The 22,616-nt window shown below is 36.8% G+C and overlaps 1 long non-coding RNA gene across 1 annotated transcript; it reads right to left on the reverse strand.

Annotated features, from left to right (window-relative positions):
- Positions 1-8,281: 8,281 nt before the first annotated feature.
- LOC141543742 (uncharacterized) lies at positions 8,282-15,766 on the reverse strand. Its single transcript, XR_012482505.1, has 2 exons — positions 12,541-15,766; positions 8,282-10,624 (listed from the first exon to the last, which is right to left on the reverse strand). It is a non-coding gene; the product is annotated as an uncharacterized LOC141543742 (long non-coding RNA).
- Positions 15,767-22,616: the final 6,850 nt, after the last annotated feature.

Raw genomic sequence — 22,616 nt, forward strand, 5'->3', positions numbered from 1 at the left:
TAATCAACCATAAAAGATTTTGAGCAATACAGTGACCCAAGGCAATTCCAAAGGACTCACGATAAAAAATTCTATCCACTTCCAGATAGAGAACTAATAGACTAAGAGTGCAAATTGAAGCATATTTTTCCTGTGCTTTTTTGGGGGGAGAAGGAGAGGGAATGAATGGAACATGATTAATTTGAAAATGTTTTGCATGACTTCATAATGGGTATCATATTTCTTGCTTTCTCAATGAGTGGGAAAAGAGAAAAAAGAGAATTAAAAACTGGAAATAAAAATAAAATTTAAAAACAAAAAATAAAACAAAACCAAAATTGCCTGGAATTTGTTCTTTAACAACAATAGGAGTTATATTTTATTTATTCTTTTTATCCTTCCCAATATGTAACATTGCACACAAAGAAAACAATAAATATTTGGTGAGTGAATCCCTATTACTACTTTAGTTCTACTTTTTAACTTGCCTTGTTATTATTTAAACTCCCTGCTGTCCTCCTTATCATGGATCCCTTTCTTTATTTTTCCCCTCCCAAACTTTTCCTCCCTCTTTATCCCATTCCTAGTAATCTAAGCAACCCTCTGTACACCATCTTATCTTTTCCCTCCCTTTTTAATCCCTTTTCCATTAATTATATACTTCCCCCCCCAACTCCTGTTAATCTACATAGCATTCTATACCCTCCTTATCCTATTCCCTTGCCCCTTATTTCTTTTTTTACCAACTTGTTAATTTTATTTTTAATAGTATTTTATTTTTCTGAATACATGTAAAGATAGCTTACAACATTTATTTTTGTAAAACTTGATGTTCTAAATTTCCTACTTCCCTCCTTTATCTCCCTCCCTTCCCAAGACAGCAATCTGATATAGGTTAAATATGTGCAATCCTTTTAAACATATTTCCTTATTTGTCATATTGTGTAAGAAAAAATCATGCCAAAAGGGAAAAAAACTGCAAGAAGGAAAAAAAAAAAACAACACAAAAAAGTGAAAATATTATGATCCACATTCAGTTTCTATAGTTCTCTCTGGATGTGACTGGCATTTTTCATCCCAAGTCTTTTGGAATTGCCTTAAATCACCACATTGCTAAGAAGAGCTAAGTCCATCACGATAAATCATCACATAATCTTGGTATGTGTACTGTATTCTCCCGGTTTTGTTCACTTCATTCAGCATCAGTTTATATAGGTCTTTCCATTGCTACTTATTTCTTTATAGGTTTTGGAAAATTAAGTTACCTTTCCTGGTATACATATATATATCATATGTATGTATATATACACACACACACACACACACATATACATATATATACAGAGAGAGAGAGAGAGAGAGAGAGAGAGAGAGAGAGAGAGAGAGAGAGAGAGAGAGAGAGAGAGAGAGAGAAGGAAAGAAAGAAAGAAGGGAGGAGGAGGAAAGGAATAAGGAGAGGGAGAGAGTTCCCTCTTTAACTCATTCCTGATGTGGGTAGGTTTCAAAACTAGTAGCTCTACATCCTTTCCCCATCTAATTTCTCTGTGTAGATTCCCTCTTGAAACTCTTTTGTAAAGCATAATTACTATTTTTGCCTTTTCCTAGACAATTTTGCTTTTTTAGTCACATCATACTCAGCTTTACCCCAATCTTTCATTTGGACTATCCAATTACTAATGTCAGTCTTAGACATATGGCTTACATTTCCACATATAAAACATAAACAGTTTGTTCTTATTATTCCCTTGGAATTAGTCTTTAATATTGGCTCTTATATGTTAAAGTTTCTATTAAGCTCGGGTTTGCTTTTCCATAGATACTTGAACAAGTATGGAGCACAGCTGAGATTGCTTTCATCTCCACTTATCACAAGCAAGACACTAATCTTAAGACCTATAAGAGAAATGTGTCTGGGTCAGATTTGAGGGCTGATTTCTTATTAGTTTTATCTTTTCCTAAACTAGTTGCTGTTATCCTCTTGAGATTCTCAACGTTTGTGTCTTGAGTTTCCCTGTCACCCTTGTAGCTTTTTAATTGTGAGATTTTTTTTTTCCCCCATTTTATCAGCCTACTTCCTGATTACAGATTTGAAATCAGGAACAGGTACTGTGTGTACTTCTAGAGGGAATATTTAGACTGATCTTATTGCTGCTTTCTTGGGGTATCAAGTGTTGTGTTATTCCAAGCTCTCAAGGACAACTTAGGCTAAAGACCTGCAACTTTCAGTGTTTCCAATGTAGTCTGATTCAGGGAAAAGTCTGAATGCTGGCCTCCAGGTCAGATCTCTACAAGTTCCTTACCTGAATCCTTAGTCTTTTTTCCTCTTGTTGGATACCCACGAATAGGCTTGGCTCCAACCCAGGTCAGGGTCACCTGTAAGTATTCCCAGAGTATAACAATAGAAATAGACAGAGTGATCTGAAGTAGCAGCTTCTCCATTCCAGAGAAACTACTGCTGAGCTTGCCTTTTGCCAAAAACATAGGTTGTTAACGTTTTTGTGGCAGTCTGGTGGACCTCTTCTCAGAATAAGGTTCATTGCTTACATTAATAATGGAATGAAATGCTAAAATTCAGTCAGAAGTTAGTAAAAATAAATGTAACAACCCTTGCCAAAGAGCTTGCTGGTGACCAAAAAAACCCAGGGGATTTATAGTTCTTCCCAAGGGCAGACACAATGGAAAGAATGCTGGCCCCTGGATTCAGGAGGACCAGAGTTCCAATCTGTGCTCCGAATTTCTTCATCTGTAATATGATCTGGAGAAGGAAATGGCAAACCACTTCAGGATCTGCCAAGAAAATTCCAAATGGGTAATGAAGAGTCAGCCATGATTAATTGAGAAGGAATTCAAGTATTAAGAAGCCATACAAAGGATTACACATGATTTAGCAGCCACTGCTATAAAGGAGTAGAGAGTTTGGAATGCATTACTCCAAAAAGAAATAGATACAAACTTGCAGCCAGGAATACTTAACACAGCAAAATGGAGTATCATCATTCTGGGCAAGGGAGGGCAAGTGGGGGAAAAGAGGGGCTAAGGGAGAAAGAGGAGGAGGAGGAATAGTCCATTGGTGAAATAGAAGACTTCCAGAGCTACATAAAAATTATAAAATGCAAACACAGCAATTGAGAGAAACATAAAATGGTAAACAAAATTGAATAATGCTACAAAATGAAGCAAGGATAAAGTGATTACATTCTAATATGGGAATGACATGTTTTCTCTTTGAACCTTATCATCATCAAAGGTCAAATAAGGGAGTCTAATTAGACAGGACCTAGAAGTGGTTGTGCTATGTCTTGATGATGAATTTAAGAGAAAGATAGAGGGGAAGATGAATAATACTGAAGAGGGAGGAAAAGAAAAAGTAAGGAAAATTATCTCATATAATTAGGGTGTGCAAATAGTCATCTGCACAAACAAGGAGAAGAGTTGGAAAGAACAGCTAAAATTTCACTCTCACTCTCATCTGAACAATGAGATGTATCTTTTTTTATATGATCAGTACAGAAAAGTATTCTGCAAGACTATACATATTTATAAATGGTTTTGTTTTTCTTTCATGCACAATTGGAAATGAAGGGAAAGGGAGAGAAGGTGGATTTTTGGATGATTGAGATAGGTCAAAAAAAGGAAGAATATTCAAAAAACACATGCAGAGTTGGGTATAGAAATACATTTTAGTTAACACAGTATGAGGAAGGAAAGAGGAGAAAGGGAAAAGTGGAACTAGAGGACAGATTAAGAGAGGGATTAATCCTAAGAAAAACAAACTCTAAGGTTATTTTAAAATATTTATAGCTAGTTTTAAGGTGGAAAAAAAAGGAATTTAGGAGGTATATGAAATTGGAAAATGGACAAACAAGTTACAACATATAAGTATAATGGTATACTATTGTGCTATAAGAAATAAAGGCAATGATTTCAGAGAAATTTGAGAAATTTTATATGAACTGATAGAAAGTAAACAGAATAGGGCGACCAATTTATACAATGACAATAAGAATGTAAAGACAAATACCTTAATAAAAATTAAGAACTCTGATCAATATTTCTCACCACAATTCCAAGGATAATGATAAAATATACTACCTACCTCCTGATAAAGAGAAAAAAAAAAAAAGAATTTCTAAGTACATGATAAGAAATATGTTTTTTGAAGATTATTAATGCAAAAAATTGTTTTGTTTCATTACATATATTTATACCCAGAGATTTTGTTTGTCTTTCTTTCTCAATTGGGGGAAAGGAAAAAGGAAGAGAAGGCAAGGTTTTGTTGATTGAAAAAAATTAAATGTAACAGAAAAAATAAAGATTGGGGATTGTCCCATTTTAAAGAGGGAGGCCAAACAAATAGGGTAGCAACCCAATAGAATTTTTTTTTTTCATCTTATACAACTAACCCCTACCAAAAAAACAATTACACTAGTGTTTAGCTGAAGTCAACCAATACAAGCCCTGAGAGCTGGTTATAAAACATTCACAGCAGGAGCATTTTATACCTGAGAAATTGGCAAACTTTGGCAAATCGGGGCTTGTTGTTTTGTCAATTGTCAAGACTTAAAATGATAGATAAAATGTTAATAAGGTAGATTAGGGGTAGGGTAAAGATGGAGGAGTGAGAGGAAAATTTTTCCAAGCCCTTCTAACCACTCTAAACTCCACTTTATCTCTCCCCCTCCAAAAAAAAAACAAATAAACAAAAAAAAAAAAACAACCAAAAAAAAACTTCACTAAAAATACATCAAACAGAATTCTAGATGTGAAAGCCAATTAAAAGTCACTCTAAATCATCTTTCCAGCTCAGGGCAGTTTAAGAAAGATGAGAGAGACAGAGAGAGACAGACAGACAAACAGAAACAGAGAGAAAGTAGAACACGTAAAATAAATTGAGGAGAGATCATTGAAGAGTTATTGGATAATTGACTCCAATTATTGGATTGAAAGTTGTGACCAAAAAAAAAGGACATAGACATTATAATTCAAGAAATTATAAAGGAAAAGTGCCACAATATCTTAAAAGTAGAGGGCAAAGTAGAAAAATGAAAGAATCCATTGATTGCCTCCTGAAAGAAATCCTAAAACTCCCAAGACATAGTCAAAATCAAAAGTCCCCAGGCTAGGATAGTCTCACACAAGATTTAAAAGTTACTATTATAAAGGAGCTAAATGGTTAGAATATAATATTAGAAGGCAAAGAGCAAGAACTAAGGCCAAAAAAAAATCTACCCATCAAATTACCCATACAATCCTTCAGGTGAAAAAAATTAATATTTAATGAAATAGATGACTTTCAAGAATTCTTGATGAAAAGATGTGAGTTGAATAGATAATCTTACATTCAAATACAGGATTCACCGGAAGCATAAGAAATATGAAAAGTTATAAGGGTTAAAAGTTAAACAAGGAGGAAAAAAATGAAGAAAATTATCTCATGTGAAAAAGGCATACAAGAAAGAGTTTATACAAAGGAGAAAAAAGGTGAGGATAGTTTTTAATGTTTGAACTTCATTCTTATATGAACTGGTTCAGAGGAAGGATACACACACATGCACACACACACACACACACACACACACACACTGAGTTGGGTACAGAAATTCATCATACTCAACAATGAAGTAGGAAAGAAGGCTAAGAAAAAGTAGAGGGAAAGTGAAGGGGGATGGATTAAGAGAGAAGGTTGATTAAGAAAAACAGTTGTCAGAAGCAGTACAGACTTTTGAAGAAGGGACAGAGTAAAATAGAGAAGGATAAATAGAAGAGAATAGGATGGAGGGAAATGAATAGTTAACAATCATAACTGTAAATCTGAATGTGATGAACTCACCCATAAAATAAAAGGATAACAGAATGGATTAGAAGTCTGAATCCAACAATATGTTGTTTACAAGAGACACATTTGAAACAAAAATGCCCACAAAGAAAAACTGGCTTCTCTTAAATTCCAAACTTAAATTCCAACTGGCTTCTAATGGAAGCCTTTTACAAAAATCTCAATTATGGTGACTTTATTAATTATATCCTATTTATGCTATATGTAGCTTGCTTTGTCCATATTTGTTTGCATGCAGCAGCAGCAGCAACTTCAGGAGTAATTAGGTAAGACAACCAGCCAGAAAAAAATAACAGGAAACCCTTTGCTGGCACATGGTACAGCTGATATTAATTGGCAACTCTATTACCTATACAAAGTTCTGAATTGAAGTTCCAAGAAATAAAACAATATTGTATATTGGTCATGAGAGAAAAGGAATGAGAATGATGTAAGAAAACCATAAAAAGAGAATCAACAGCTTGGTAAATTTCAAAAGGCACAAAATCTAATGAAAAATTTTTTTAAAAACAGAATAGAACCACTATATAGAATTCCCAATACCCCTATTTTTGCCCACCTGAATTTTTTATTTCCTTCACAGGCTAATTGAATGCTATTTCAAAGTCCGATTCTTTTTGTACAGCAAAATAACTGTTTGGACATGTATACATATTTAATTTATACTTTAACATATGTAATATGTATTGGTCAACCTGCCATCTGGGGGAGGTGGAAGGGGGGAGGAGGGGAAAAATTGGAACAAAAGGCTTGGCAATTGTCAGTGCTGTAAAATTACCCATGCATATATATTTGTAAATAAAAGCTATAATAAAAAAATAGAACAAAACAAATGAAAAAGGAGTTATAAAAATTCACCGAAGAAAAGAACTCCTAAAAAACCAGAATTGGCCAAATGGAAAAAGAAGTACAAAAACTCACAAAAGACAATGATTTCTTAAAAATTAGAATTGGACAAATGGAAGTTAGTGATCATGAAACAATCAAGAAACAACAAAACAAAGTTAAAGTAATGAAAAAATAGGAGAGAACATGAAATATCTCATTGGAAAAATAACTGACCATGAAAACAGAATAAGGAGAGAAATTTTAAGAATTATTGTATACTACCTCTATTAAGGATCACACCTAAGTGCAAAACCCAGAAAGCCTGTAAAGAGTTAAAGGGGATTGTACCATTAAGGGGAGAGTGGTTCTCTGAAAATCTTCCCAGCTATGTATCATAACACACTTGAAGGAATTGCAAATCAGGCTTTATTGACAAAGATGTTGCTTATGAATTGGGAATTAAATAAATTGGAGGCAAGTGGGAAGAGGAGAAAGATCAGAGAATGCAACTGCCTCTCAGTCTCCTTGTATCATCCTCTCATGGGAGAGGAAGCAGCCACTAGCAGGTGGCTCCCATAACAAAAGCCATGAGGAAAAAAAAAAAAAAAAAAGTTAGACATCATATTTCAAGGAAAAAAAAACCTGCAAATTGCAGGTATACTTATCTATTGAAAAATGGCTGAACAAGTTGTGGTATATGATTGTGATGATGAAGTCTGTGTTATAAGAAATGATGAGCCACAGAAAAGATTACACTAGATTCAGCACCTTCCACATTACAAGACCAAAGGGCTTGAAGTAGGATATTTTAGAAGACAAAGAAGCTAGGATTACCTTACCAGAAAAAAAGTATAATCTGTCAGGAGTAAAATGGATATTTAATGAAACAGATAATGTTTAATCATGAAAAGATAAAAAATGAAGCCATTTAAGCCAGGACTCAAGAAGAGCATAAAAAGGTAAAGATGTAAGAATAATCAATTCTTGATTAACATAATGAAATTAAACTGTTTACTTTTCTATAAGGGATGAACCTTTATCATTAGGGCAGTTAAAAGGAGTTAACAGGGGGAAATGGAATTGAGTGAGTCAATTTTGATGGAATCATCTCCAAAAATAATGATGAAATGAGAAAAAGGAATACACTGGGAGAAAGGGGAAGGGAGAGGAAAAAATGGGGAATTTTTTTCACATAAAAGAAGCCTCAATGAAGAGCTTTTACAGTGATGAGGAAAATGGGGAGTGGGCAATGTTTGAATCTCACTCTCATCAAAATTGGCTCAAATGCTCAATTATGTATAGCAATATAACTTATCCAATAGGGAAACAGAAGAGGAAAGGGATAAAGGAATGGAGTAGGGGTGAGGGTGATAAAAATGAATACATGTTAAGGGAAGCAGTGGTTAGTAATAAAATAAAATTCTAAGGAAGAACAAGAGACAGAGAAAGAGAGAGAAAGGGAGAGAGAGAGAAAGAAAATATGAGATAGAAAGAAATACATAGTAATCATGAATGTAAATGGGATTACTTCACCCATACACAAAACTGAAACAGATAGCAGAATGCATTAGAAACCAGAATCCAACAAATATGTTTTTTTTTACAAGAGATATATGAAACAGAAAAGATATACCCAGATTAAAGGCTAGAGCAGAATATAATATGCTTCAGCTGAAGTAAAAAAAAAAAAAAAAAAAAAAGGCAGGGTAGCAATCAAGATAAACAAAGCAAAGTGTAAAAATGATCTAATTAAAAGATTTAATCAGGAAAACTATATTTTGTTGATACCATAAGAAAAGTAGCTTCAAATATCTTTACAACAAGTTTCTCTGATAAAAGCCTCATTCATCAGATATATGAGTACAGAACTGAGTTAAATTTATAAAAATAAGACTCCCTGATTGATAAAGGGTCAAAGAATAGAAAAAGATAGTTCTCAGAAGAAGCTTAAAGGTATTTATAGTCACATGAAAAATGCACTGTTGATTAGAAAAAGGAAAATTAAAACAAATTTAAGGTATCATCTTACACCAATCAGAAACCAAATCAATGTTACATACATGCACACAGAGAAAAAAAGACTAGGGAGAGGGAAAGGGAAAGGAAGACAGGGAAAGGGAGAGAGAGACAGGGAAAGGGAGAGAGAGACATGGAAAGGGAGAGAGAGACATGGAAAGGGAGAGGGAGAGGAAGAGAGACCCTCATTACAACAGGCCCATCTTTTACTATAATAGTCATTCTCTTTCATTAACTGCTAACAAATCAGAGTAGATTGCCACTCTCAAAAAAAACCTCTTTCAAGGACAAATAAACTGTGAACTCACCGCCATGATTTGTCTTTGTTATTCCAGAGTATCACTGATCCACTTTGTCGGTAATATTCTGGCATTATTAATAAAAATGATTAACTACCTGAATATTATATCTTTCAAACTTTTTTAAACCTCACACAGGATAAAAAGGGTTCAAGAAGTGAAGGTCAAGAGGGAAAGAATGGGAGACTATAACCTTTGCAAAGGAAATGAAATGTCTTGTCTGAGGAATAGCATGTATGGATGGAATATGGAAAAAGCAACATGTAATTAACCCAGAAAATGGTTGGAACCAAATTTCAAAGGCCTTTAAATGCCAAATAGAAGACTTTATATTTGATCCTAACAGCAATGGAGAGCCACTAAAACTCCTTGGGCAAATGAATGATGTGATCTAGGCTATTATTTGGAAATATCAATTTAACAATGATATAGAAAATAGATTGAAGATCTAAATAAAAGAGTACCAACTTGGAGATTGATGATATCAATAGATAATATTTATATAGTGCTTACAACTTCAATATTCTTCTCTATATTGTTCTCTGGGAGGAGGTTTCTTGTGGAGCTTCTGGAGGCAGCCTTAGTTTCAGTTCAGTGTAATAAACACCTCAAATTCAGCCAGGAGTTGAAGTCCAGATCCTTTATTTTCTCCTTCAAAGTCTTGAATCTTTTACTGGGGCCCGGTTAACTTTAACAGAGGCCTATCTCTCTTCTTGCTTCTGAGAGCTCTTGCCGCTAGTCCTTTGTCTCTACCAGCTTCAGCCTCTTGTCCTCCCAATGGATCTAAAGTCCAGCCATCACAAAGGTGGAAGTTGGAATGAATCTGACTCTGCCTCCGAGAGAGTGGGCTTGTGGGCTTCTGTGGGCTTGTGGGAGTTCCTCCTTATATATGCTCTCTTAAAGATGTGAACTCTAATAAGTACTAAGTACATAATCATTGTCTCTATCAATTTCAGTGACTTAGCACCTATAACATCTCCTGCTTTCTTTTGATTTAGAACATAGAACATAAGTCATGGCCTCCCTGACTTCTCAAGGAGGTGAGAACCCCCAAAAAGAAGGTGATCACGCCTTCCCTGACTGCTCAAAAAAGAAGTGAATACACTATAAAAAGAAGGTAGTCATGCACTTCCTGACTTCTCAGGAAGGGAGATGAAAACACCAAAGGAAATGGGAAATCAAATCAGATTAGCAGGTTTCTGAAGGGGCTCACTTGAAACAGATATACATAAATTCATCAATATGGGAGGTTATTACACATAATTACATAAATTACATAAGCACATAGTAATGTAACATAGGCTAGTAGTGATGTAGCAAATGGCATGAATCAACATGCAGAATTATACATGTCCATAAGTCCTAGAAACAGTCCAAAAAGAATCTATTGTCCATTAGTTCATGTGCCAGGAATCCAATAATTCCTGCAAATTTTGAAGTCCTGCAATAGTCTCATCTTGTGTTAGGGAATCTAATGATTTCTGATGGTTTTCAAGTTCTGAAAGTCTTTATCAAAAATTTTTCATCTCAAGGAATCCAATTATTCCTGCTGGTTTTCAAGTCCTGAAACAGTCTTATCTTGTGTTAAGGAATCCAATAATTCCTGCAGATTTTGTTCTTAGGTCTTCTCCTTTGTTTCCAGATTTTTCTCTTTTTCTGTCTCTCTCTGATGGACAAGGAAAATATGGCTTATTGGCACCCATCTGATTCCTTCTCCATCTGTAGAAATACAAGCAAACCCTTTTCCCCAAGCAGTTAACCTATCTGGTCCCTTCCATTCATCACTTTCTGGATCTCTCCTCGTTACCAGGCAATTGCATTGGAGCTGTTTGCACTGGACACTGCCCTGTTAGTTTAAAAAGCCTGTATTCTCCCCAATTGTAATCCCTTTCTGCTATCTGATTGCTTTTAGGCTGACTGATCACATCAGAGTCCTGACCTTCTAAAGACTCTCTGGGTGTAAACTCAGCTGCCATCATGCCCCACCTGTCTTTGGTATGGTATCTTGGGGCTGGACCCTGCCTCTCATTTCCCAGGGTCATTCTACATTCTGAGGCCCAGTGGAAACCCTTGTGGCATTTTGGACATAGGCTTTTAGGTCTTCTCTCAACCTGTGCTCTCACTCAATCTCTATATTTACACTGGGCTCTCAGATGTCCTACCTTTCCACACTGAAAACATTGATGAGATTATTTAGAAGTCCTTTGCCAAGAGGGACCTTGTCTTCCCATGCTCATCATAGTCTGGGTATAATTAGCATTTGTGCTCACTGTGGCACAGTGTCTTAAGATATTCTCTAAAGGAGCATCTTTGTATAGTCCCCATATAATTCTTTTACAAATCTCATTAGTATTTTCCTTAGCCAGATGTCTGGTCATTATTTCTGTAGCTGCATTTTCTCCAATAGTTCTTGTGACAGCTATTTGCAAACATCCCATAAAATCCGCAAAAGGTTCATTGGGACTTTGCTCTATTTTTGTGAAGGCTTCCCCTCGATCTTTTTTGTCCAGGGAGGGAACCCCAAGCTTTTATTGCAGCCTTAGAAATTTGTTCATACACTGTTATGGGATAATTAATCTGTACTGAATTCTCTCCATACTGACCTTCACCTGCTAGTTGGTCAAAAATGATTTGTACATTAACTCCTGTTTGCCTGCTTTGTTGGGCTTGAATCCTACATAATTCAGGATACTCTGAAAGCCACAATAAGTTTTGTCCAGGTTCTAAACATGCCCTTGCTATGGATTTCCAGTCACTCTGGCTTAGGATTTCAAAAGACAACTTATCTAGTAACATCTTAAGATAAGATGATATAGCCCCATAAAGGGTGCAACCTTTTTTTAAATCCTTAATTTTTTCCAGATCAAAAGGAATGTATTTTTTCCTTTTTTGATCTGAAAGGTAAAGCTCTTCAATCACAGGGTATGCACTTATTTTTAAATCAGATACATCCTGTCCTTCATTTTTTGCCTTAACAAATGCCTTTTGTAATCTTATCAGAGGCTGCTTCATAGGAGGTCCTGAATGTATTACTGCCTCTCTCCCTCCTCCTTCTCCCTCCACCCATGAAGGGTTAATTGAGGGAGGTAGGTCAGAGGATGGGAAATGCTCTTGTTGTGAAATGACACACTCAGAATTGTACTTAACTCCATTCTTATTTGATTCTTCATCCTTTTCACCTAGTTTAGTGAATCCTCCCCCTCCTGCTCTTTCTTCTTTTTCCTTATTCTATAACTTATATAATTTCCTAAAGCCAACTGTATTAAATTATATGTATTAAGTGTGTCTTTGGAAATTGAGTCAGGTCCATTTAGAATTGACTAAGTTGCTCTCCTACTAATTTCCACTTCTCGGGATCCAATTCTTTTTCCATAGAGAACCAAAGAAATGTGTACTGTATAGTTTCTAAAAGTTCAGTGATCTGCTCCCAAATTATAATCAAACCTTGGCTTTTCATAACCCTGACAATGCTCTCTACACATTTTCCTTGAAGAGGAAAAGCAGACTGTTTTCTAAACATCTGTCCCATTTCAGCTGAAATACTAGTTTAGCCCTTTAACAAAGTTCCCTTGTTGTACTCACCCTAATTTCTGAGTCAAGGAGACTTTTCCACTGAAATCAGAATTCTGTCTGTCCCACATTCGGGCACCAAAATATTACATTTTGGTTCTTCTGTAAAATATAATGTTCTCTGGGAGCAGGTTTCTTGGGGAGCTTCTAGAGGCAGCCTTAGTTTCAGTTCAGTGTAATAATCACCTCAAATTCATCCAGGGGTTAAAGTCCAGATCCTTTATTTTCTCCTTCAAAGTCTTGAATCTTTTCCTGGGGCCTGGTTAGCTTTTAATAGAGGCCTTGGTTCTGAGAGCTCTTGCCGCTAGTCCTTTGTCTCTTCCAGCTTCAGCCTCCAGCCAGCACAAAGAGGGAAGTTAGAATGAATCTGACTCTGCCTCCAAGAGAGTGGGCTTGTGGGAGCTCCTCCTTCTATATGCCTCTTAAAGTTGTGAACTCTAATAAGTACTAAGTACATAATTATCGTCTCTATCAATTCCAGTGACCTAGCACCTTGTTTCAAGTTCTGGCCCATAACATACAACAACAAATATTATGTGCCAATCTAAGAACTTTATACTTATCTCATTTGATCCTTATAACAACCATAGGCTGATTATTATCCCCATTTTATAGATGAGGAAACTAAGGCAAAAAAGAGGTTAAATGACATAGCTAGTAAGTGTCTGAGGCTGGATTTTGACTCAGGACTTCCTGGCTGCACCCCTAGTTGCCTTATGGCTATAGTTCTGGCAAATGGTGATGAGATCCTGTACTGAGCACAGAATTGTAAGGAGTGATCATGTGCCATACAATAGTAATCCAAATTTAGAGCCAGTTTGGCTCTGTATGGTTCAGTGTACTGTTCAGTTCACAATTATTTCCATTAAAAAAAAAAAAAAAACTCTGTAAGCTAATTATTCCAATTATTAATATTCTAATTAATAAAGGTAAATGAATAGAATATTTGTTTACTTTGTCATGTAAATTATGTAAAAAGAAATAAATTTCAGTACTTTGGAGGTAGGAGGAAAGAAAAAAATAATTAACAATTCGTCTTTTTCCTAGAGTGGCCATGTTCCTTGTGATGGGTGGGAGGAATTAGGATTATAGTAATAAAATTGATCAATGACCTTGATTTTAAAACTCTTCATGATTAAGATTTAAAAGAAACATATTTACATTTAACCTATATTGGGTTGCGTGCTGTCTTGGGAAGGAGGGAGAGGAAGAAAAAAATTGGCACACAAGGTTTTGCAAAGTGAATGTAGAAAACTATCTTTGCATGTATTTAGAAAAATAAGATACTATTAATAAAATTTTAAAAAAAGGTTTGCAAACATCATATGAATCAGTGTTTCGGGTCACGTCCCACACATGCAGCCCCTTCGGGTCGCAGTTTAACTAGTCTTTTGCACGAGCAATCAGCCCGAGAGCTTCCGGCCTCCTCCGGTTCTTGCCCGAGCTCCACCTTACTCCGGCGGACGAACACGGATGCAGTCAAGGCCCGGTTATTCCAAGGTTCAAACTACCGCAAAACCACAGCCCGGGCAGTCGTTCTAGGGGTCCCCGGCCTCGTCGGCTTCGGGCCCGTAGGAGGCTCTCGGAGTCCGCGACCTTAAAGCTCTCGCTGCGGACACTCTCCAGCTGACCTTGTAGGTCCCTCTAGGATGTCCCGGTCACGTGCTCTCTTCTGGCGCGCATGGCCGCGGGGGCCTTAGCGCCCTCTCTGAGGGCAGGCGCTGCGGCGCAGTCCGCAGCAAGCGGCAGCTGCGGCAAACGACCCCCACCTACATGCCACCCATTTCGAGCGCAGGCTCTGCGCATGCTCGCCTCCCCTCCCTTTAGCCCGCCGCCAGACGCAAGAAGGCGGTGCCGAGTGAGTCAACGGTCACATGAACGCAGAAAGCCGAGAGAAAGGGAGGGCCCGCGGCGGGGACTGCCATCCGGAGTGGAAATTTTCCGAGGGCCTTGCCTAGTCACCGCAGGCCCCACCCACTCCTCGAAGGCCCCAGCCCTTCCGCCAGTGCCCCGCTCCTTTCCCGCGCCCCGCCCCGCCCTGCTTCGCGCCCGCGGCTCTCCTGGGCCAGGAAGCCCTCGCTTCCGTTGAGCTTTGGTTCTCTGCGGCTGGCGGTGCTCTGGGGCCTACCCCCGGCCTTAGTCTGTCACCGCCGGGGCCCCGAGAGCCCTGCTGATCCCCGGGGACAGGGACACGGCCGTTAGAGAAAGTGCAGAGGTGCTCCAAAATGCAGTTATCTCTGGTCTGCCATTTTAATGCATATACCCTTTAAAGCTAGTTGTGCTAGCAACATTTTGGCAATTTAATACTGCTGTGCAAATTCGCCTCTCAGTGTCCCTGGAAAACTTAGAAGAATTGCAGAGCTGTTACAGATGCGCAATTAGCACTAAATAACCCCTCCCTACTGGAAGTTTCCTATACCCGTGAACTCAGGTCTCTAATAGGAAAGTGATGGAGCTACTTCTCCTACCTTTCGATAAAAATCTTTATCTCGACTTATTTTCTATCTATAAGAATTTCCTTTGAGGGCAACTTTTTTTTTTTGTCACATATAAATTAATGAGATACGGGAGATAGAGATAACCGTTTTTGTTTTATGCAAAATTCAATTCAAGACAAAACAAAAACGAGATTTGTCCAAGGAGGTTAGACAGACAACCCTGGGCATCACTGCAGAGTGGACAATAGAGGCCTTGGGAGACCCCCTGGAGCTCGGTAGGGCCGGGTGCAGACGTCTACTTTGTGCCAAAGTCCCGGGGTTTCAGCCAAAGCAGAGGCAGTTTTACCTGAGTAAGGATCTCCGATCCAAACCATATTTATACATGGCTTCCTTTTAGGGAACAAGAATTACTGGTATGTTAAAGATAATAAATCTCTACTCCTGGTTTCTGCCTTTAGGCAAAGAAAGATCCAGAAGGGACTAGCAAAGCCAAAAACATAATTTTCTTGTGGAATAGGCTCAGCTTTGGTTGAAAAGGAAAGGGGGGGGGGGGGAGAGGGGGAAGGTGTCATGTTACTGCTGTCATTTCTCTCTTAAATGAAAAGGTAAACCATAACATACCGGATCAATCTTTGGTTAGAGAAAAAAGTGGAGAAAGTTATGGGGGTGGAAAACAAATACATCTTCTGGGAAATTGCAGATTGGCTGTAACGTTCTTTAGGAGGGAAGTTGGAGATAAGGCTAAAAAAGGGTAGCTGAGGATGGATTGTAGTAGACCTTGAATGTGGAATAAAGAAATGGAATCATTAGAGTTTCTTTTTTATATAATGGCAATGTTTTTCTCCTATGGATCAATTGGTAAGTTTTTCTAATTCCTATCTTACTATTCAATGGTATGAAAAAATATAAAACATACTTTGTTTTCTTTTAAGTTATTTTTGACAGTTTTCAGTACATAGTTCACAATGGTAATAAAAAAGGGGATCTCATATGCAGATATTTAGCTATTTCTATTCTTTTCCCTTTGGAAGAGAAATAAAAAATTTAGCTCTTAGCATGAATCAGAGGTTACTTTTAATTTGAATTCCCAACAAATATAAAAACTGGCCCGCTGCCCTGTCTGTTTGCAAAGTGACAATAAGAAAAAAAAAATCCTAGAGGAAAGAAGGTCTTTATACTGTAGGTAAGTAACATCATGAAATAATAAAAATCTTTCTTGCACTTTCAAAAACTGCTTAAAAATGAAGTGCTTTGTCCTGAGAGAGAAAACTGACAAAGAAAGTGTAATGGATTGATTATTCCAGGGAGCATTCAAAGATGGACTTGTGGGGTTCCCCTAGCAACTGTGGAGGACTTCTCTGGCTCATCATTGGAAGGCTTTGAATGTTAAGAGAGTATCTCTATATTGGCCTGGAAGCAGGAAAAGGTAATGATGACTCAGTGCACCTTAAAAGGAATTATCCACCCCTCTGCTTTTCTTTGCCATCTACTCAATAGGTGGCAAATAGTTTTCTCTTCCACTCCACCCTTTCCCATTCGGGTGGAGGAGGCAACTTGTGCCCTTTCTCCTACTTTGGAAGAAATGGAAACTTGAAGCCTGAATGGAGCCCCTTAGCTAGAGCAAGGGGCCTCAACAAGAAGAGCTGAGCCTGAGCTGAACCCTGAGGGGCCCCCTTTCCTGCACCACCTTCTTCCTTTTTTTTGCTTTGTTTCTTAGGATTGTCAGTCAGTCACAAAGGCAACCTTATGAGTTCAGGAGGGATGGAGATCTGGATCCCTTAGGGTTGACTGGACCTTAGAGAGAAGGACCCAAGTTCTCCAATAAAGTGATGACCATCAGGAGAATGAGTCCAAATCTTCATTTGACCTGCAAGATGGTTTAGACCTCCAGGGAAATGCTTAGGCAATGCAAAATTAACGTAAAATCCAAAATTAAAATTTAGCAGCCCTATTTTCTGTTATAAACTTAATATCTTATACTCTCCCAAGATTGCATATCAGTCACTACTAGATCCTGCTTCCAGTCAGGGTCGGAGCTTATTTTTTGTCTCTTGAACTCTGGCATAACTCATTTATGTCTTACTGCTCCAAAATATCTGATAGTTGCAAGTTGCTTCTAGGTCCTAAAAGGGGAATGTTGTCCCTGTGAACTACAAATCCCAGTTCTCAAACCACACTTGTGAGTTCCTGATAGGGGAAAGAAAACACTGAGTTTAGGAGTTTATGTTCTATCAGAGACAACAGGAGTGATGGTCAGTGGGATGGTTTGTTTTGAAAAGTCAAGAGTGAATAAAGCCACTAGGGGGTAGGTTGACACCCTTTTCAGTACCAATAGCAGTTTGATGTTCCAGCAATGGAAAAGGATGAGATAAAGGTCTATGAGGAAGCTGACAAGAAGATAGTTAGGAATAATAATAAAACTTAGCTGGGAGTAGTCAAAATATAGCAAGGTCTATGAGGCATTAATTGATCAAGTGGTAGGAGGGAATAGGAGTCTCATCTAGGCAGCAAAGCGGCTAGCAAGACCAAAGAGAAAGTATCTGTAGCTTTGTGTCCTGTACATCCTTACACAGGATAGGTACCTAATAAAAGTTTATTGAATGCAATAGTATCCTTTATGAATAAAAGAATGGTTTTTCTATTAGTTGTTAGAAGGTTCCTTCAGACCAGCTAGATGGCACAGGGGAAGATGAAGTCTCCTTGAGTTCAAATTCAACACTAGCCGTGACCCTGGACAAATCACTTCACCCTATAAGCCTCAGTTTTCTCATCTCTAAAATGACATGAGGAAAGAAAATGACTGAAATGACTAAACAAGACAAAAGATCCCTTCCAGCTCTAAATCCTATTATCATAAGCCCAGAAATTCCCTAGTAATAATATTATAGATTATTTCATCTCAGCCTTATAACAATTCAGGTACTCTTTTTTTTTTTTTAACAAAAATTTTATGCATAGGTAATTTTTCGGCATCGACAATTGCAAAACCTTTTGTTCCACCTTTTCCCCTCCTTTTCCCCACCCCTTCCCCCAGATGGCAGGTTGACCAATACATGTTAAATATGTTAAAGTATAAGCTAAATACAATACATGTATACATGTCCAGTTATTTTGCTGTACAAAAATAATCGGACTTTGAAACAGTGTACAATTAGCCTGTGAAGGAAATAAAAAATGTAAGCCGAGAAAAACAGAGGGATTGGGAATTCTATGTAGTGGTTCATAGTCATCTCTTAGAGTTCTTTCGATGGGTGTAGCTGGTTCAGTACATTACTGCTCTATTGGAACTGATTTGGTTCAAGTGAGATGGTACTCTTAAGAATTCTTATGTCCACTTTATAAATGAGAAAATCTAGACTGAAAAAGGTTAGTTGACTAGCCCATGATAATATAGTTACTGTCAGAAGCAGTATTTGTTTCCAGGTCCATCATTCTTTCTGCTATACCAGGCTGTGCCTCCATTGAGAAAAAACTAAAAATGCTCAGATTTCAATTCAGAATAGTCAAATTTCATAGTATGAGGAAGTACAAGAAACTACAGAAGTCAATCAATGTACCTCAGCAGGCATAGATAACAAATGGCTAAATTATTAAAATAAAGGAATTTCTTAAATACCCCCAAATGAACCAAGTGTTTATACAAAATCCTTTAACCTTGGAAAAACAGCCAGTAAAACAAAGTTAGTGCTTAAGATTGAAATGTAATTCCAAAATATTTCTTATAGTTTCTTAAATATCATCTGCATTTGATTTGTAAATGAAGAAAATATAATCAACATTGAATTCATATATGTGTGTGTGTTCATTTAATATATCAGTTTTAATTTCTGTTAAGTCAAAAATAAGATGATGAAATAAGTGTTGCTTATGTGCATTATAAATACATTTGACACCCAGAGAAAGAGAAATACTTTATTATTAACTGCATAAAACTGGCTTCTACTATCCTTAAATACTTCAGCATGTCCATGGATGCCATATAACTCTTTAAATATTATCATCCTATTCATTTCTCATCCAGTTTCTCTCAATTCTGGGCCCCGTATTGAATAAGAAAAGAAATGATAGATTGGATTTGTTAAATTTGCAGCACTTTCAGTGATTCCAAGCTATTCTGTGATATAACACTTTTTTACAAGTTACTCTTGACCACCATCTATCTCTTGGATGTTTTCTCTGTGTTTTTGAAACACTGATCTTTCTTAGTTCTTCTTCTACCTGCTTGAATGCTCCTCAGCCTCTGTTCTGAACCCTTCAGTCTAGTCACCCAGGTTCACAACTTCAGTTGTTATCCTTAACTTTTCATTCTCATCAACATATCCAGACAGTTATTTGACAAATATAGTCATTTATGCTTTCATAGTTCTACCTCTCATATATAGTCCCTTTTCTCCATTTACATTCCATCACTTTAAGTCATACTGTCATTACCACTAATTGGCCTAAGTTTCTCCCCATTCCAATCTATCTACCACATATCACCAAAGTGATTTTTCCTGAAGCATAGGTCGTACCATTATCCTCTAACTCAACAAACTCCAGTGATTTTTTTTTACACCCCCTTAGGATCAAATAGAAACTCATCTGGCATTTAAAGTTCTTTACAAACATATCCCATTTTACTTTTCAAGCCTTTTTACACATTATTCCTCTCCATACATTCTAGTGTTCAGCCAAACTATCTCATCTGATGTCCTTCATACATGATAGTCCCAAGGCCCCTCTCTGTGCCTTTGCATAGGCCCTAGGAGAGGGATGTTTTCATGTAATTGCTTTAAGATTAGGCTCAAGCACCACTTTCTATATAAGGTGCTTCCTGTTTCTCCTACATATTAGTGCTTTCTCCTGCAAAGTTACCTCTCACACATTTTATATTTGTTCTTTTGTGTTTGGGAGGCCTAGATTTCTGCCCTCTACTTATTTTATCATTTTTTTTTTCAAAAAGCTGGGACAATTAATTGTCTTATGTAGTTTTAGGTTATGATTTCTTGAAATATAGATCAGAAAAAAGTCCATTGTGATTCAAATGGAGCTAGCTGACTATGCCTTTAAACCCAGACTACTCTGACTTTCACTGGTAGTAATAAGTCCAGCTCTTGTGTCTCTTGCTCATTGTTTGAATTTTGAGGGTTGGAAGTGAGTGAGGGTTTTGCCTCAGACAAACTGGGACCTAGGAAAGATCTTAGATTTAAAAGGCCAAGATCTCCCACTGAACTCTTTCTTGTTTGGGGTTTGTTGTTGTTTAGAGGGAGTAGGGATTAACCAATTTTCCCAGGATCACACAGCTAATAACTGTCTGAGGCAGATTTGAACTCAGGTTCTCCTGACTCCAGGACCCATTCTTTATCCATCAAGCCACATAACTACTGCTTTTCCACCTCATCTTAGGCCAAGTTGTTTTGACATATAGTGACTGGAGGGGAGAGTAAGGGCCTAACACTTTGCACTCTGCCTCAGTTAAAACCAATTCACTCAAAAGTCAAGACATTATCCTTGTGAGAACAAATTGGTCCTAATTTAATTGGTCCTAAATCTAAATCCTATAATCCTTAGTGGCAGCATGTTATATTGGAAGGTTCTTTGAGTCAGAATACCCAAGTATGCATCCTAGCTCTGACATGCCAGATGGAAAAGTCACTTCACTTACTTTGTACCTTGATTTCATCATATACAAATTGAGGATAATACAGTATTCACTATGAATCTCACAGATTTGTTGTGAAGAAACATTGTCAATCTTTAGGAGATAAAAAAATGGGTTTTTGTTTTTTTTTGTTGTTGTTGGTTTTTTTTTTTTAATTTTACTTTTTGATTCCTGCAATGGATTTCCTAGCACAATACTTGCCTAATACTGTGCCTGGACCCAGTAAGTACTTAATAAATGATTATTAACTGATTTTTTGACTTTGACGAATTTACTCTTCATAAAGAACACTATCTTATAAAGAATAAAATCAATACTTATAAATCTATATAAATCCAAAATTATGACAGTAGGCATAAATGAACCATCATGAAAAAAGACATTGACTACATGCAACAAATGGGATAAGCTCTATCATAGATATAGGTGTAGTGTTGAGCCATCAGAACTAAATTCAGAATTTGTAAGAAAAAATGGTAATGAGAAAAAGATGTGAAGTGCAATTAAGTAGATTTAACTGTTCAATTAAACGACTGAGAGTCAGCATTTCATAATGGATAGAACACTGGGTCTTGAAGACAAGAAAGGCTGGGATCAAGTCAGATCTCTAACATACTATGTCATCCTGATCAAGATCTTCAACCTCTTGTATTCTAAGTAGCTCTCTAAGTACATAAGTTGCATAAAATGCTAACCAGCATAGATAGAAGCAATTTCCTTGTCTAGGAGTCCTCTATACCAGTGAATTTATAGACGCAGTTCTTATCCCTATAAACAATGAAAACCAATGAAATTTACGATGACATTGATATCTACTATAATTCCAGATGTTAAAGCAATTAATTGCCACAAAAAGGAAGCCAAAGACTCCAAAAAAGATTTTACCTCCTTGCCAAATAGAGATAGCTAACAAAAGCAACACTGGATTAAAATATAAATACATCTGTAAAATCTAAAGAAAGATGATAAATAATTATGAACAATATTATCATACAGCAGAGGGAAGCAGTAGAGAGTCAACCAGTCTAAAGAAGGCTTGGCAGGATATGTAATTAAGCAAAGTCATCCCAAAGGCATTCAAGAATGAAAATAGAAAAATGGAAAAGATTTGCAAAAGTTATTACAACAAACTATTTTCTCCATCAAAGACAGTAGAACCACCCCACTTAGATTTGAATATTACAGTACCTGAGCTTCTTACACAGGAATTTTAAAATGGTACTAAAGAAAATAAACTTAGGAAAAACAGGCAGATCATATCAATCATACAAGGTAACTCAAAAGTCTTATTGCAATATTACTAAGATTTTTGGGACATCCTGTATCTTGGGAACATCTGATCTAGAGACCATAAATTTGTGCAAAGTAGGTTTTTAATAATTGCTACTTGAATACTGATTCAAATTATATCTCCCCTTTTCATTTTAAAATTGCTTGTTTCCTATGACTCAGTTTTTGACCATCTCTGTATATACTTACACCTAGTAAAATTGGAATATCTTTTTTATTACTTTATTACAAAAGGAGGTAGAGAATCTTATGGCTTGGAGGGCTAGCCTAAGATTCAGTTCTAAAGTGACTTTGGCAGCTAGTGATAAAGAATATTTGACCTTTATACTTACATAGTTCCTGGCTGTATTGTGGGAAATCCTGGAGAAAAAGCAGGATGAAGATTTGAAGATCTATGGATTAATTTAGATTTTAAAAAACATTGAATTTGAATTCATATTTTAGAATTATTGTGATAAATGATTTCTGTCAATTTACATGACAATATATAACTATACCATTATTAATTTTGTATTATATATTTTTTTAGTTATTTTGAAACCCTGAAGAACTAAACTATAGTGTGTACTGTGAAGTGACTTCTGGCATTGGAGTAAATCTCCCTATGGAGATTGTAAAGTCTTCTTTACCCAGTGCTAAGACTTTAGTTCTAGCTCTGGCAACCTGTTGCCTTTTTGGTATTACCAAATTTTTTCAACTAAAAACAAGTACCCGTA

Source organism: Sminthopsis crassicaudata, chromosome 5 (assembly GCF_048593235.1).
Source record: "Sminthopsis crassicaudata isolate SCR6 chromosome 5, ASM4859323v1, whole genome shotgun sequence".
Classification (NCBI taxonomy): Eukaryota; Metazoa; Chordata; class Mammalia; order Dasyuromorphia; family Dasyuridae; genus Sminthopsis; species Sminthopsis crassicaudata.